This window comes from Eleginops maclovinus, chromosome 22 (genome assembly GCF_036324505.1).
Source record: "Eleginops maclovinus isolate JMC-PN-2008 ecotype Puerto Natales chromosome 22, JC_Emac_rtc_rv5, whole genome shotgun sequence".
Classification (NCBI taxonomy): Eukaryota; Metazoa; Chordata; class Actinopteri; order Perciformes; family Eleginopidae; genus Eleginops; species Eleginops maclovinus.
In genome coordinates this window covers 13,463,501-13,476,860 of record NC_086370.1, presented here as the reverse complement: position 1 = coordinate 13,476,860, position 13,360 = coordinate 13,463,501, and the positions used below count along the sequence as shown (strand labels likewise).

General features: G+C 39.7%; 1 long non-coding RNA gene across 1 annotated transcript; it reads left to right on the top strand.

Moving 5' to 3' along the window:
- Positions 1-5,603: 5,603 nt before the first annotated feature.
- Positions 5,604-6,209, top strand: LOC134858612 (uncharacterized). The gene is made up of 3 exons (XR_010164986.1): positions 5,604-5,684; positions 5,798-5,858; positions 6,078-6,209. It is a non-coding gene; the product is annotated as an uncharacterized LOC134858612 (long non-coding RNA).
- The last annotated feature ends 7,151 nt before the right edge of the window (positions 6,210-13,360 follow it).

The following is a 13,360-nucleotide window of genomic DNA, read 5'->3' as shown; positions in this document are numbered from 1 at the left end:
GTAGGAGCGTAGGTGCCCCCGCGACTGCAGGAAAAGCCTGTCGAGGAAAGCCCTGGTGAGGTGTTCTCTAACAGTCACCCTCTAAATGCTGCTACACCATTACAGTTTCCAGACACTTAAGACAAACACTGTTATTTTAATACACACACACACACACACACACACACACACACACACACACACACACACACACACACACACACACACACACACACACACACACACACACACACACACACACACACACAGCTACCTGCTAAGTCAAGTAACAGCCTGCACGAGTTTAAAAGCGCCAAACCATACAGACCAGTTTGATGAAAACAAGGTATTAATACCTCTATACCCTCATATCCTAGCTCAACACAGAAAAGTGTCGCACAGACCAGACTGTTAAATCATTTGCACTCTAAAAGTGGTTGGAGAAAGCAGTGTGATAAAAGAATAGCGTGAGACAAAAAAAAAAGTGAATAAAAGCCTGCTTATGTGTTTTACAGCTCTGTTATAAGGTCACAGGCACAGAGTAGTCACGGCTCAGTAACTGTTGCATGGCCACGGTTGATTTCATGGCTCTGATTGATGCTCTCCTGTTATGATCCCTATGTCCCATGCTGTGAGGTTCACTAATTGTTAAATAGACTGAAATATGGGTTTGTACTTTAGCAGCAGCATGACAGGCTTTTGACCCACAGCCATCTGTTAGTTTAAGCAAATGTGAGACTTTCCTGGGATTGTTGGCATCAAAGCATTTGATAATTGTGTATGTGTTCAAATATCGCAAAAGCTCCCACACTTACATTAATGCGTAAGAATTTGATGCCCACTTTTAAGATTCCCGCCAAAATTGACTTTCTAGCCTCCCTGCTGGTCCTTTAACAAGAACAAATCTGTGCCTAAACAGGCTATGAAAGAAATAGAATTGATTGTGTGTGTGGTTGAAGATGATGAACTTATCAAAGTATTTTCCTCTGTCAGCTCATAGCTTCCTTGATGTGTGTGGGAAAATGTCAGAAAGTTAGGGTAAGGTCAAACTAATGCACCCACACAATCATGGCCGCCGACACACCAACCCACACACATAGAAAAAAACATAAAAATCCACATATTTTGTGCACAAGATTTTCCTCATCATAGGATGATTAATGACCGCTCATACAGTCCTTAAATAATAAATGAGGCTTTAAATAAGAATTAATGATCTCCGCTGTTCTTGCACACATCCACCTAAATGGCAATTTGCATTCGTAATGCCTCATGTGAGAATGAAGATATTTAGCTGTCAACAAATCCCCGGGTATTGGAGAAGCTTTTGTGTTCCCCTGCTTGTGGTCTAACTTCTCAACATGAGAAATACATTTAAAAAATGCTGCTGTCTTGCACAGATTTGCAAGCAGACACAGCTTCAAAGACACATGTTTTGTAATTATATTCTACATGCAAAGCTGTCAGCACTGCTCTATTCACACTTCTCTTGGACATTTACTCAACAGAACGGTATGCATCCACACACAGCTTTGATAAAAACTCACAAAAAACACACACACATCACAATAGCAGCCTGCGCTTCTAGATAAACACATCTCTATCCTCCACAGTCTCTGGCACGGTCCTGCTGCCCTCTCTTTGTGCTCTAAACAACATCTTCTCTTCCTTAAAGAATGCCTCTGATGGGCCTCTTTGACATGCATTGTTTGTGCAGGAGAATTTAGACCCTCAGCCCCTGGCCTTGGCCCTCATCTGCAATCCAACCGTAGGCAGGGCTGCCACTGTGACTAATGCCCTATAGACCTGCCTCTCTGAGTGTGTGTGTGCATACATGTTTGTGTGTGTCAGAGAAAGAGAGAAAGTGTGACTAATGCCTGCAGAATGGTATTTATACATTAGGGGGCCATTAGTAGTTTAGGCTCCTGGGTGGAACAGCAGGGAGGGAGACAGGCATTGTCGTGGCCCCCGTCATCCCTATCATAGCCAGCCACTGCCGCCGTTCCTGCAGAACACATAGCCATTTTGAGGATGTTGGAGATAGAAACAACAGCTGCCAGTTCAATGGAACATGCTACAACAACATGCTACTTTGCTTTCAAATCAGCAGCTAGATTGGTTGTTTTTATTTTGTCTGATCATAGGTCAGGTTGCATGTGCTGTCGGAATAATTTCTGTGATAGTCTACTGGTACATTTTCACATTCATGTCATGCCATTATATCACCAAAGTAGATGCAACATCAGCTGCAGGGGATGGCTAAACTCCCTGTACCACTGCTTTAACCCTTCTTGGGAAATCACTGCGCAGCCTCTAGTTGCATGTTGCCCTAATTTGCTTTTCAGTTCAAATGGAAACTACTTAGAAAACAATGGTTGCTGGTGTTTTAACATTTACCTTTTTTGATATAGATCATATCAATACAATGTCTGTTGTACCAAAAACCAAGTTGAGGCTGATATCAATCTAGGATCTCTAAGATGATGGTTGCTGTAGTCTGGAAAAAGACAAAACAATATATATATATATATATATATATATGTCATATGATTGTATGAAAGTGTTTTTTGTATGTTTATTGCTGAACATGTGCATTACCAGTTGTATAATTGGTATAATAACTTAAGGTTGGGAAATGAGATGTGTCATACTTTATAGGCTGTGAATATACACTGCCCGGCCAAAAAAAAGGTCACAAGCCTGTGGGGGGCAGTGCTATGATCTGGGGTTGCTGCAGTTGGTCTGGTCTAGGTTCAGCAACGTTATGTGCCCAAAGAATGAGGTCAGCTGACTACCTGAATATACTGAAGGACCGGGTTATTCAATCAATGGATCTTTTATTCTCTGATGGCACGGGCATGTTCCAAGATGACAATGCCAGGATCCATCGGGCTCAAACTGTGAAAGAGTGGTTCAGGGAGCATGAGACATCATTTTCACACATGGATTGGCCACCACAGAGTCCAGACCTGAACCCGATTGAGAATCTTTGGGATGTGCTGGAGAAGACTTTGCGCAGTGATCAGAATCTCCTGTCATCAATACAAGATCTTGGCAAAACATTAATGCAACTCTGGACAGAAATAAATGTTGTGACGTTGCAGAAGCTTGTGGAACGATGCCACAGCGAATGCGTGCCTTTATCAAAGCTAAAGGCGGTCCAACGAAATATTAGAGTGTGTGACCTTTGTTTTGGCCAGGCAGTGTATAAACTACAACTACTAATATAGTGGCATACACTTAAGTGCAATTGATTTTGTCATCATTTGTGGACATCTGTTCCATTTTTTACATTATCACCTTTATTATTGTTTTATTCAGGTTTTTACTTTTTTTATTGTACACTTTCAAAAAGTTCTTGCGCACCTAAACTGATCACTAAATATTTGCATGAATGATAAAGAAAAAACTGATGATATGAATCTGATTAAATCAGAACACTTTGTTTTCTTAGATTGCATTTTAAAGGTCATAGGCACTCTTTGCTTTGAAGAGGAACATCCAGAGAAAGTGGGACTACATTTGTTGTGATGTTTGGTGGATTTATTACTGAGGTAGCAGCTTTAGAGACTTAAGGGTATACTTGCTGCAAGGGAGTGGTTGGGTGTAAGCTTGATGAGGGTGAAATTGCAAAACATTGAACTGATTCCTTTTTGTCACCGACAAAAACTCCAGAAACCTTGCAGGCATGTGCGTAAGGGCCTTGGATCAGAAAAGGCATGTACACTTTTCCAATGTTCCATGCTCTAACTGGGCGTAACACAGTGCCCAGCTTTGTTGGTCATGGCATAAAACCGCATGGGCAATGTGAAAGGTTCTGCCACAGCTCACAGAGAACATGTTGACATGTTTAAAGATTTGAGTCAGGAGCTTCAAGTAAAAAGTGTCATCGCTTAGCATTGGCATAGCTGACTGTGTGAAAAACTGTCAACAATGTGCTTGAGATAGCATCTCGGTATTTATATATTTGATGGCCAATGGCAATAATGCTTAAACTTAAAATGAGATCCCCCAAGTCTAGGATAGTACATGAAGGGAATTTTATATAAAACCACATTAAAACAAAGCACTTTCTTACTGCATACTATTCATCCTTGTGTAACTACACAGTTTTCAGATTAGCTGCCATCTCTGCTGCTGACAGGACAGCTGCTACCGTGAACACCACAGTACTGCTACCTGACGTCTGCTGTGGATGTGGTGAGTGTTTTTCTGGCCTCTATATTCAATGTGTAATATTGCAACTTTTAGTAAGATGGAACTTCAAATATATGTTGGACCCCTATAAATAATAGCTAGGTAGTTATTATCAATTAGTTTGTTTTTACCTTGCCAAAATATATACACACATTATGTCACAATGTAAATATATTATTATTAATATTAATATTAATAATAATATAGTTAAACATTAGCCTAATTAATCATTATATATATATGCCCAATGCAGCAGGATTTTAAAAGATAAATTAACAAATTTCACAATTTTTTAATTTAAATTCTTGTTTGCGCAATTCAAGACCATCAATGTTGAAATCTATATTACACAAACACATTCACCATGGTTACAGAGTGCAATACAAGCTTCAACGATGTTTCCTCCTCGTCCCGGTTGGGAACAGGTTAGTTTTTTTACGTTTGCTGCCCCCGTTTTTTTTCATTTTGATACTCTTAATGTGACATTGACCTTATTTTAACTTCAGCTCTGAGGAACACTTCTGGAGTTCGAGCCCTGAGGCGGTGCTCTTGAGGTACAGACACAACCACTCAGTTTAAAAGTCCCCTGAAAACCACATTTTTAATGATAAAGAGACAAAGACCTCAATCCGGTTTCAACGTTCTCCAGATCATTTATGGCCATCAAACGGTCTCACCTCTCAGAGAGCAGAAAGGGAGTTTTAACCGTTTTAAGGTTTGTTGTTTAATCACTAACTGTTGGTTTCTCTTCTAACTCTGTATGATTGTGTGTGTGTTAATATGCAGGATGTCCATGAGTTCTTGACATCAGTGCTTGAGCAGATGAGATATTTGAGCCTGGATCTTAAGGCGAAGGCCGCAAGAGCACAACCTACAGCTGTCCAGTGGAGGATAACCTGATGTTTAAAATGGCTAACACCAGGACCTGCAAGGGTTATGCAGTTAAACACACATATTCATGTGTCCACTGGCATGTCAAATCTGATTGCAGCTGTATTACAACTAAATTATCCTTTTAATATGTAGGTGCGGTAAAGGATAAACCAGAAGGGAGGAATACACAAACCTCTCCCTGGACAACTGGAGGCGGAAACGTCGAGCAACTACTCAATGACTACATGTAGGTAAGAAACACCTCTACTTAATGTATATTAAAAGTAACAAAAGTGTGTTGGTCTTGTGTCTTGTAGGAGAAAGAGCTAGAATATAATTGCTTGTGCGGGTGGCATCCAGTCAAGCTAGCGCTCATCATTTCTGGCCATGCCAAAGTAAGTGACATCATCAACAACAAAACTCCTGACCACAGACATCAGTAATAGTGTGGGCTTCATTTACCCAAAGGTATGATTTTAAAGAATTTACCCAAAAGAAAAAGGCTCACATTCTTTTCTTTCTGTCTACAGAGTGCTGCTCTTGCACCTGAAGCGCTTCAAGGTCACTCCGTCTTACAGACTGGAAAAGGTCATTGACCCGACCTGCTCAGAGACCTGATCGTGTCGCCCAATGAGGTGAGGAGAATTTACATTACCTGAAAACAACAAAAGCATCAGACTGGGGTTGATATAAAGATATTTGAGGACTCCATCTGTACTAACTTTGATTAAATGTGTTTCTTCTTTAGACTGCTTGCTGCTACAGTCTTATGAGCACTATTAACCACATCGGCTCCTCAACTCAACGTGGTAAGACAATGGAACAGGAGTTATTTTTGGAAACAACTTTTTTTACATTCTTCTGCTCGTCAATGTAGGGAAATACAAATTTAAATGACACGTCTTATGCTTATGTTTTATTGAAAAAGTCAGACACAAACATAAATCCGGCCTGACACACACTTACTCACTGTTGTCTTGTAACAGATATGTTTTAAGACCATGCAATTATGCTTCCTCACCCTTTAGGACACTACAACTGTGACGGGGTGGATCCAGATGTTGGACTTGAGGACCCAACTGACCGCTGGTTCACTTATGATGACTCAAGGGTTACAGAAACAAGCAGTGACTATGTGTGACTGGCGGAAAGAAACTGCCCACATCCTGTGCTACAGCAGACAGGTAAGCGATAACTACTATATGGTGCATTGAGGTTAAAAAAGACAGTGATTATTTTTAATCTCCTGAAATAACACAAGATTTCAGAGATTGAGGAATTCACTAACCCTGTTTTTATTGTTTGTCTCTTTTCGGGACTAAACAGTAGCCCTTTGGAAACCCATAGGCGACAGCGACCTGGACTCATTACATCTTTTGTCAGGCTTTTCTACCATTACATCTTTTTCTGTAATTCTATAGTACAATATGTGCCCAAACTGTCCAAATTAAAGGTTTTCACATTATGGAAAATGTGTTTCTGTTAATTCTCTCTATGAGCTAACAAACTAAAAGTACTGATATCACACTAAAAATTATTCAAATTCAAGTAAAAGTACTGCATCAAGAATGGTACTTAAGTATGATTCAGAAACTTAATGTATAAGGAGTAAAAGTCCTCATTCCAGAAACTATTAAAATATATATATTTTTAAATCTTCACATTTAAAAAGCTGAAACTGAAATATCAAAATCTTCTTATCAAAAATGCTGCAAAACTATTTCTCTCAAACCACACTTTAATTACTTGAATACAATCTAAGATGGTTTAATACTTACCAAATAATCATATTTTAAACCTTTTTTAACGTATTTTGTGTCAAAATTAAGAGTAAATTCATCTGTAAAATAGATATAGTGGAGTAAAAAGTACGAAAGTTTCTTTTAAAATGTAGTAAGATAAGATAAGATAAGATAAGATAAGATAAGATAAGATAAGAGGGATCTTTATTCATCCCAGTGGGGAAATTCAGGAGTTTAAATCAGCAACAGAGTGAGAGTGATAAACAGGACAATACAGATTTACATAAGTAAATATAAATTATATGGAGTAGAAGTATAGAACAGTGTAAAATCAAAATACTTGGGAAAAGTGAAAGTACCTCATATGTTTACTTAAGTATAATACTTGAGAAGTGTTGGGGTAGTCACTCAAAACATTTACTTTATTTAGTTCTGTAACATCACTTGAGATTAATCATGTTTTCCACACATCAAGATGAAGAAGGAGAGGAGCAAGTGCTGAATAAATAATAATAAATCAGCTTTTATAACTCTGTTGAAAATCTTGCCTGTATGTTAGTCTGGTGTATAAACCTAACCGTCATTACCAGTCAGTGAAAACACTACCTTTCAGTGGAGGAAAGGCTATTTATTCACATAATATCACTCTCTTCCAGGAGTGCATCCAACTTGTTTATATAACAGAGGAAGTCCCTAAGGGAGTCCCTAAGGGCGTCCCTAAGGGAGTCCCTAAGGGAGTCCCTAATGGAGCCCGCTCGTTGTACATGCAGAGAAAAGCTGTACACACAGATAATGAATGACAAGCATGAACCATTTTGAATGACAGTGTGCAATTACAGCCTCAAGATGAGAACAATATATAAACTCATACTTATAATAATTTGAAGTATTACTACTCTCTAAATAAAAAGAGTCATAAGCCTTGTGACCTGAAGCCATAGTAGTGTTACCTGTCATTGTCCACTCCACACTGGCTCCAATGTCGACATTTTGTTAAACAATTTGGGACAGACATGACAGAAGGTCTCCGGACATAAATGCTCGTGGGTTTGGGTATTTTTGCTTAATGCACAGTGAGGTAGCACACCAAGGCCTTCACTGGTGGGCAGTGTTAAAGGACCTGTGTGTGTGTGTGTGTGTGTGTGTGTGTGTGTGTGTGTGTGTGTGTGTGTGTGTGTGTGTGTGTGTGTGTGTGTGTGTGTGTGTGTGTGTGAGACAGGCAGTAACGAAAGGTGTAAAAATACCAAAAGGCTCCAAGATAAACCCTCTCTCCCACGGTCTGACATTTACAGAGGGCTGGAGCGTGGGAGTGTGTGAGGGGGTTGCCCTGTTAGTGTGTTTCCGTGCATGCTGTGTGTGTGCGTGTGTGTGTGCGTGTGTGTGTGTGTGTGTGTGTGTGTGTGTGTGTGTGTGTGTGTGTGGGTGTGTGTGTGTGTGTGTGTGTGTGTGTGTGTGTGTGTGTGTGAGGTTTCCCTCCACCTAACAGAAAAGCTCCATTGATGTAAACTGGGGCTCCTGTCCGTCTGACAAGTGTGGACCAGGGTCAGAAGGAAACTCTGGGATTTTCCACAGGTATTCGGTTGTGTGATTGTGTGTGTGTTTTGCATGTTTCCCATGTTTGCATAGAAATGTATGACGTTTTAAAGTGTGTGATTCATGCGTAATTGAGAGGGGAAATCTGTTTTCTTGCCGCAGAGCTTAAGGAGGGGAATGGAGGCCTCTCGGTAGGCCCCATGTTGGCCGAGGATGTCTCGGGGTATTTGTACATTATAGGGAGCTGTTGTACATAGACTGATCTGAGGCTCTTTAAACAGCTTTTTAAAGGATCATTGAAACACTTACAGAATTGTCAGCTTCTTAAAGATGAGTCGATGTTATTTGTTTGCGCAATAGAGACCCCTAACTCCAAGGAGAAGGTATTGTAAAGACAGTTAGGCTTCTTAGCTCCATCTACTGGTATCCCCACCAACGTAATATCATTCGGTGGCTTTAACTATCCGAGGCATGTAAAGTAGCCTTGTTAGTATGTAAATGTTGTACAGACAAATTGAAAATGCAATGTTTTCAAATTCAAACCCTCATTTAAATACACTCAATAGTTTACTCTGTGGGGAAATTTAATTGGAAATGTGGACACATAACCAGTGACAGGTTTTGTTATAGTTTACTTTATGGTGCAACACATTTTTGTATTTAGTGTGTCATTAACCTTTTGTTTGATGATTGATTGAACAGAGTGCATACATTCTGATCTCTGAAGTTCTATATACGACTGCAATTGTGGAAAATGTACAAAGTGTTCCCATCAGCAACATTACTTCTGCAGATGGGTGAGCATTTTACTAAAAGAATATGTGCGTGCAGCTTGAGTTTGTACAAAGCAGATAAAGAGAAAACACCTTGAAAAATCTAAGCTGTTCTTTCTTCAAACTGCCATATTTGACATTTTCATATCCAACACAAACCGCCCTTAACCATCAGCCTTTGCTTCAGCGCTGCCACACTTTCCAACAGGCCCCCGCCAGCAACCTGTCAGGTCAATAAAATATGACCTTTGGCAGTGTACATCTGATAAAGTTCCTCACTTTACGTGGTGACAGCCTGTATTGGAGTAATTTACCAGTCTTCAATAAAGGAGCACTCAGCTCGTTTGCCTCCTCTGGCTCAGTGGTTTGTGACAGGCGGGCAAGTGGAGGAGCAGCCCAGTCAGTGACCCGCCATGCTTGATGTTCATCACAATGACACTGACCTACTTAACTGCCATCTCTTGGATGTCAAAGAAATCACTGCCTGACATTTAAAGAAAAGCTTGGTCAATATTAGTCAGGCATGAAAAATAATAACCTGCACTTCTACTGATAAGAGCGACTACCAGCTAAATAAAAGAGAAAAGAGAAGAATGTCTCTTCACTGGGTAGCACTCGCCTGTTTTCCTGCATCTGATTGGTGTTGTCTTTCAGAAGGTAGGTTCATTTTTTACTAAGTGTGCTCACAGTATACACACACGCCTAAGTAGAGGCCATCAAGGCTAACGTCTCAACTTGAATCAGACACAGATTGATGGTGGTGAGTCAAAGAAGGCTTCTCCGCCGCGTACTTAGTAGGAGGCGAATGTGGGAGGCAGTGACCCGGAGCAAAGGTCTCATCAGCGCCTGTCCCCGTCTGAGGCCCCTCTGCCTGTCAAAGTCACATTTTAATCGCAAACATAATTTGAATTTACACTAATGAATACAAATGACTCCCAGGACTCCACAAGCTGAGAGTAATAAATTATTATCCCTGCTAACAATCGCATTTCTGAAGCCCTTTTTCAATTAGCCGCCCCTGTGGAGATGATCATGGAGGGCCGTTCAAATGAAGATAAACGACGCCCCTCGCAATGGCGTGCGTCTGCTCCTCTGATTTAATAGCTTTCTAATTCAGGAACATCTTCGACGTGACGAGGCGTGAGGCTTTTTTTTTCTGTCTCCAACCAGAGACTGATGAAAAAGTCACTTAATTGAAAGCAGGTGTTAATCAACCTTGCTCTGATGTGGCGCATGATTTAGGAGAGAGTTTGACAAAGAGAAGATCGTCCTTGCCACTCAGTGACACGACCATTCAGTTCAAAGACAGTCTTTTGCTGCACTCTGCACTTTTTGTAGTACTGCCTATTATCCATTGATTTCAGTATCCACATCAAATGATCAACTGTTTTTTTCAATTTTAACTGGCAATTTCAAACGGAGAATCATTAAATAAGCACATCTCATTCACCCTGTATTTAGTAGATTGTTTTAACAGAACATCAGCTAAACCACACTTATGCTCATTGAAAGGTACTCATTTACTCTGGCAGTTTGGAGTGGTCAGATTATAATTTTAGCAAATTACAGTCCTGGAAAAAGGCCCTTCCTCCATTCTGTCGATGGGCTCCAGAGCAATAGAACCAAACCAAAAATATAACATTGCACAACTTCTCCAGGCTTTGAAAGGTATAAATATATAACCAAGACTAAATGTTGCTATTTGCCTCTGATTTAGCTTTGAGATTAAGACAAATCAATGGCAGGCTGACGTCTTATTCCAAACAAAATACTCTGCAACTTTCTGCATGTTTGCTGCATCCTAAAATTATCGGGACCTTTAGTTTTGACCACAGTCAGCGAGCACTTTTACATAAAGAGTATCTCACAATGATGACTTATTTGTGTGTTGTTTAGCAACCATTGCCAACTAAAACATATATAACTTAACATTTTGAATGTACGTGTTAATGAGAGTTTTCCTGCTCCTTTCTGTAGTGTTTGATAGGGATGGACAACTCTTTGAATATTAATTATAGTATTAATAATACCACAGATGATGGATAAGTTACCTGCCAGATCAAGCTCTGATAACATAAACTTTATTGTCAGTGCATGGATGCAGAAAACATTGTTCGGGAAGGTTATTAACACGACAAATGTTTCTTTTATTTACCATTAAAACCTGTCCTATGTTTAACATGCTTCGGATAACTCAGTTTAACTGAGAACGTTAACAGTAGATGGTTAATGTTTGGTGGAAATGCAATGTGAAAGTTACGGTTTATTGATGCATTTGGACCTCTAGTTCATAATATTTATTTATCTCATTAAAATAATTAACATTGGCTTAAAACACATCTTAGCCTGTTTATATGTCTGTACCTTATGTTATGATGGGATTTTTCTTGTGTTTCATGTTTTAACCAGATGGACAATAGCGTAAATGACACAAATTCACGCGTAAAAAGTCTCGGAAAATTAAATCCTTTTCTCGAAGCACCACTGAATGTAACTCTAGACCCCGCTTACAGCTCACCATGCAAAACCCAACAGTGAGCCCAGCTAACCCGTTACATAACTGAGTTAAGATAATTATAAGTGAACATACAAGAAAGGATCGTAATCATAATTGGCTTCCTTTGACAAGTCGGTGGTTTTTGAAAGTCTGGAAAGCCTCAAGAGTGACATTCTGCTCAGAGAGGGGATGAATGGCTCTCTGTGTCTCTGTCATCACAGAGGAGCCCGTGGGGTCATCTTACAAAGGGCACAACAACTCAGGAAAACACATTAATGCTCATTTATTTTGCTGCCTCAAACATAATCAAAAACCACATTTTGGAATGTAGAGACTGTTCCCTTCCTAGAAACAAGTTTCTGTAATTCTGTAATGTTGTTCTGTAACACAATAAGCAGCTGGGGAAACTTTAGGAAGTGATTCAGGCTCACTGAGTTTACTCTCAGGGCTGTTATAGCTTAGCTTTCAGCAACAGCATGCAGTGGTTTTCATCCCAAAACTGCATGGCAATAACATTTGTAAAAGGAAAGTACATTAAAATCAGTTATTGCAGGTCACGTAAAATAAACATTTTAAACCCAGTGGATTACCTTAAAAACCCATTATCACAAAGCCAAAAACAAAGAAAAACAAAGGTATTTTTCTTAACTCATGGCATCTTTTTGAGGTACGTTTCACAGAACGATAACAAATTGTTACAATTATAATATAAAATATATGTTAATGCACAAAAAATGTAAAAGAACACATGTTTCTGTGAATGTGAAATACAGTTTCAGTTGTAGGTACTGTTTCATGTGTTACATTTAAAATCATCCTTTTCGAGGGAGTTGATTTGCCCACATTTATTTATTACAAATTGTGTCATTAATGTGTTAAACAATTTTTCCAACATAACAATCTCCCTTTTTTGTAGGGGATAGTCAACGTAACATTTTCTCAACCACACTGCATGTGGCTATCTCAGTGCACCCATTAATGCTGTCTAAACTTTTACATTTTCTTTTATTAGCTCAAGTTTAGCCGTGCCGGCTTATCAGAAATCATGAGCTGGAGTTCATCCGTGTGTTTTCCTGACAGTCTCAATGGTGTATGACGGGGCTCGTTCTGCAAGCATCCTGCAGGGTAATAATTCTCAACCCTCTTGAGCTTACCTGCTGTGGGAGGGTCATACTTAACCTCTGTAAACCTTAAAGACCTCTCAGGGAGGGGAGTCATTATGAAAAATGTTTAGTGTGCACCAAGGCCTTGTCTTAACACACAGATTTTTTTTTTTTTTAATCTATTCAAGATCCTAACGTCTTTATAATGACGGGCAGAAATACAGAAAAACGTGGTGAGGCTTGGCACAATGTAGATTTTTTCCATTTCATCTAATGTTTTAGCCATAAAATGTTTGGATGATAATATTTCACACTGGGTAGGCAGGCTGCAGCTTCAGTGAGGCATAGAAACAAGCAGATACTTAATATATGTACATAGGAATGTGTCTTACTGTGTGGAAATACAGTAAGACAATACTGTCAAGGGGTAACCAAGTCCTATGTTTGAATTATGATGAATCATTCACACAAAACACAGAAGTTTGTCAAGACTTTCAGTTGCTTGTTAGATGTTCAAGGTGAAATCTGACAGCGAAGGAGGATGGGACCAAAATTAGGAGGGGATGCTGGGTAGATGTGTGTGTATGTGTGTATGTGTGTGTGTGTGTGTGTGTGTGTGTGTGTGTGGGGGGGGGGGGGTTGTGGCTGCACATAATTTGAGTG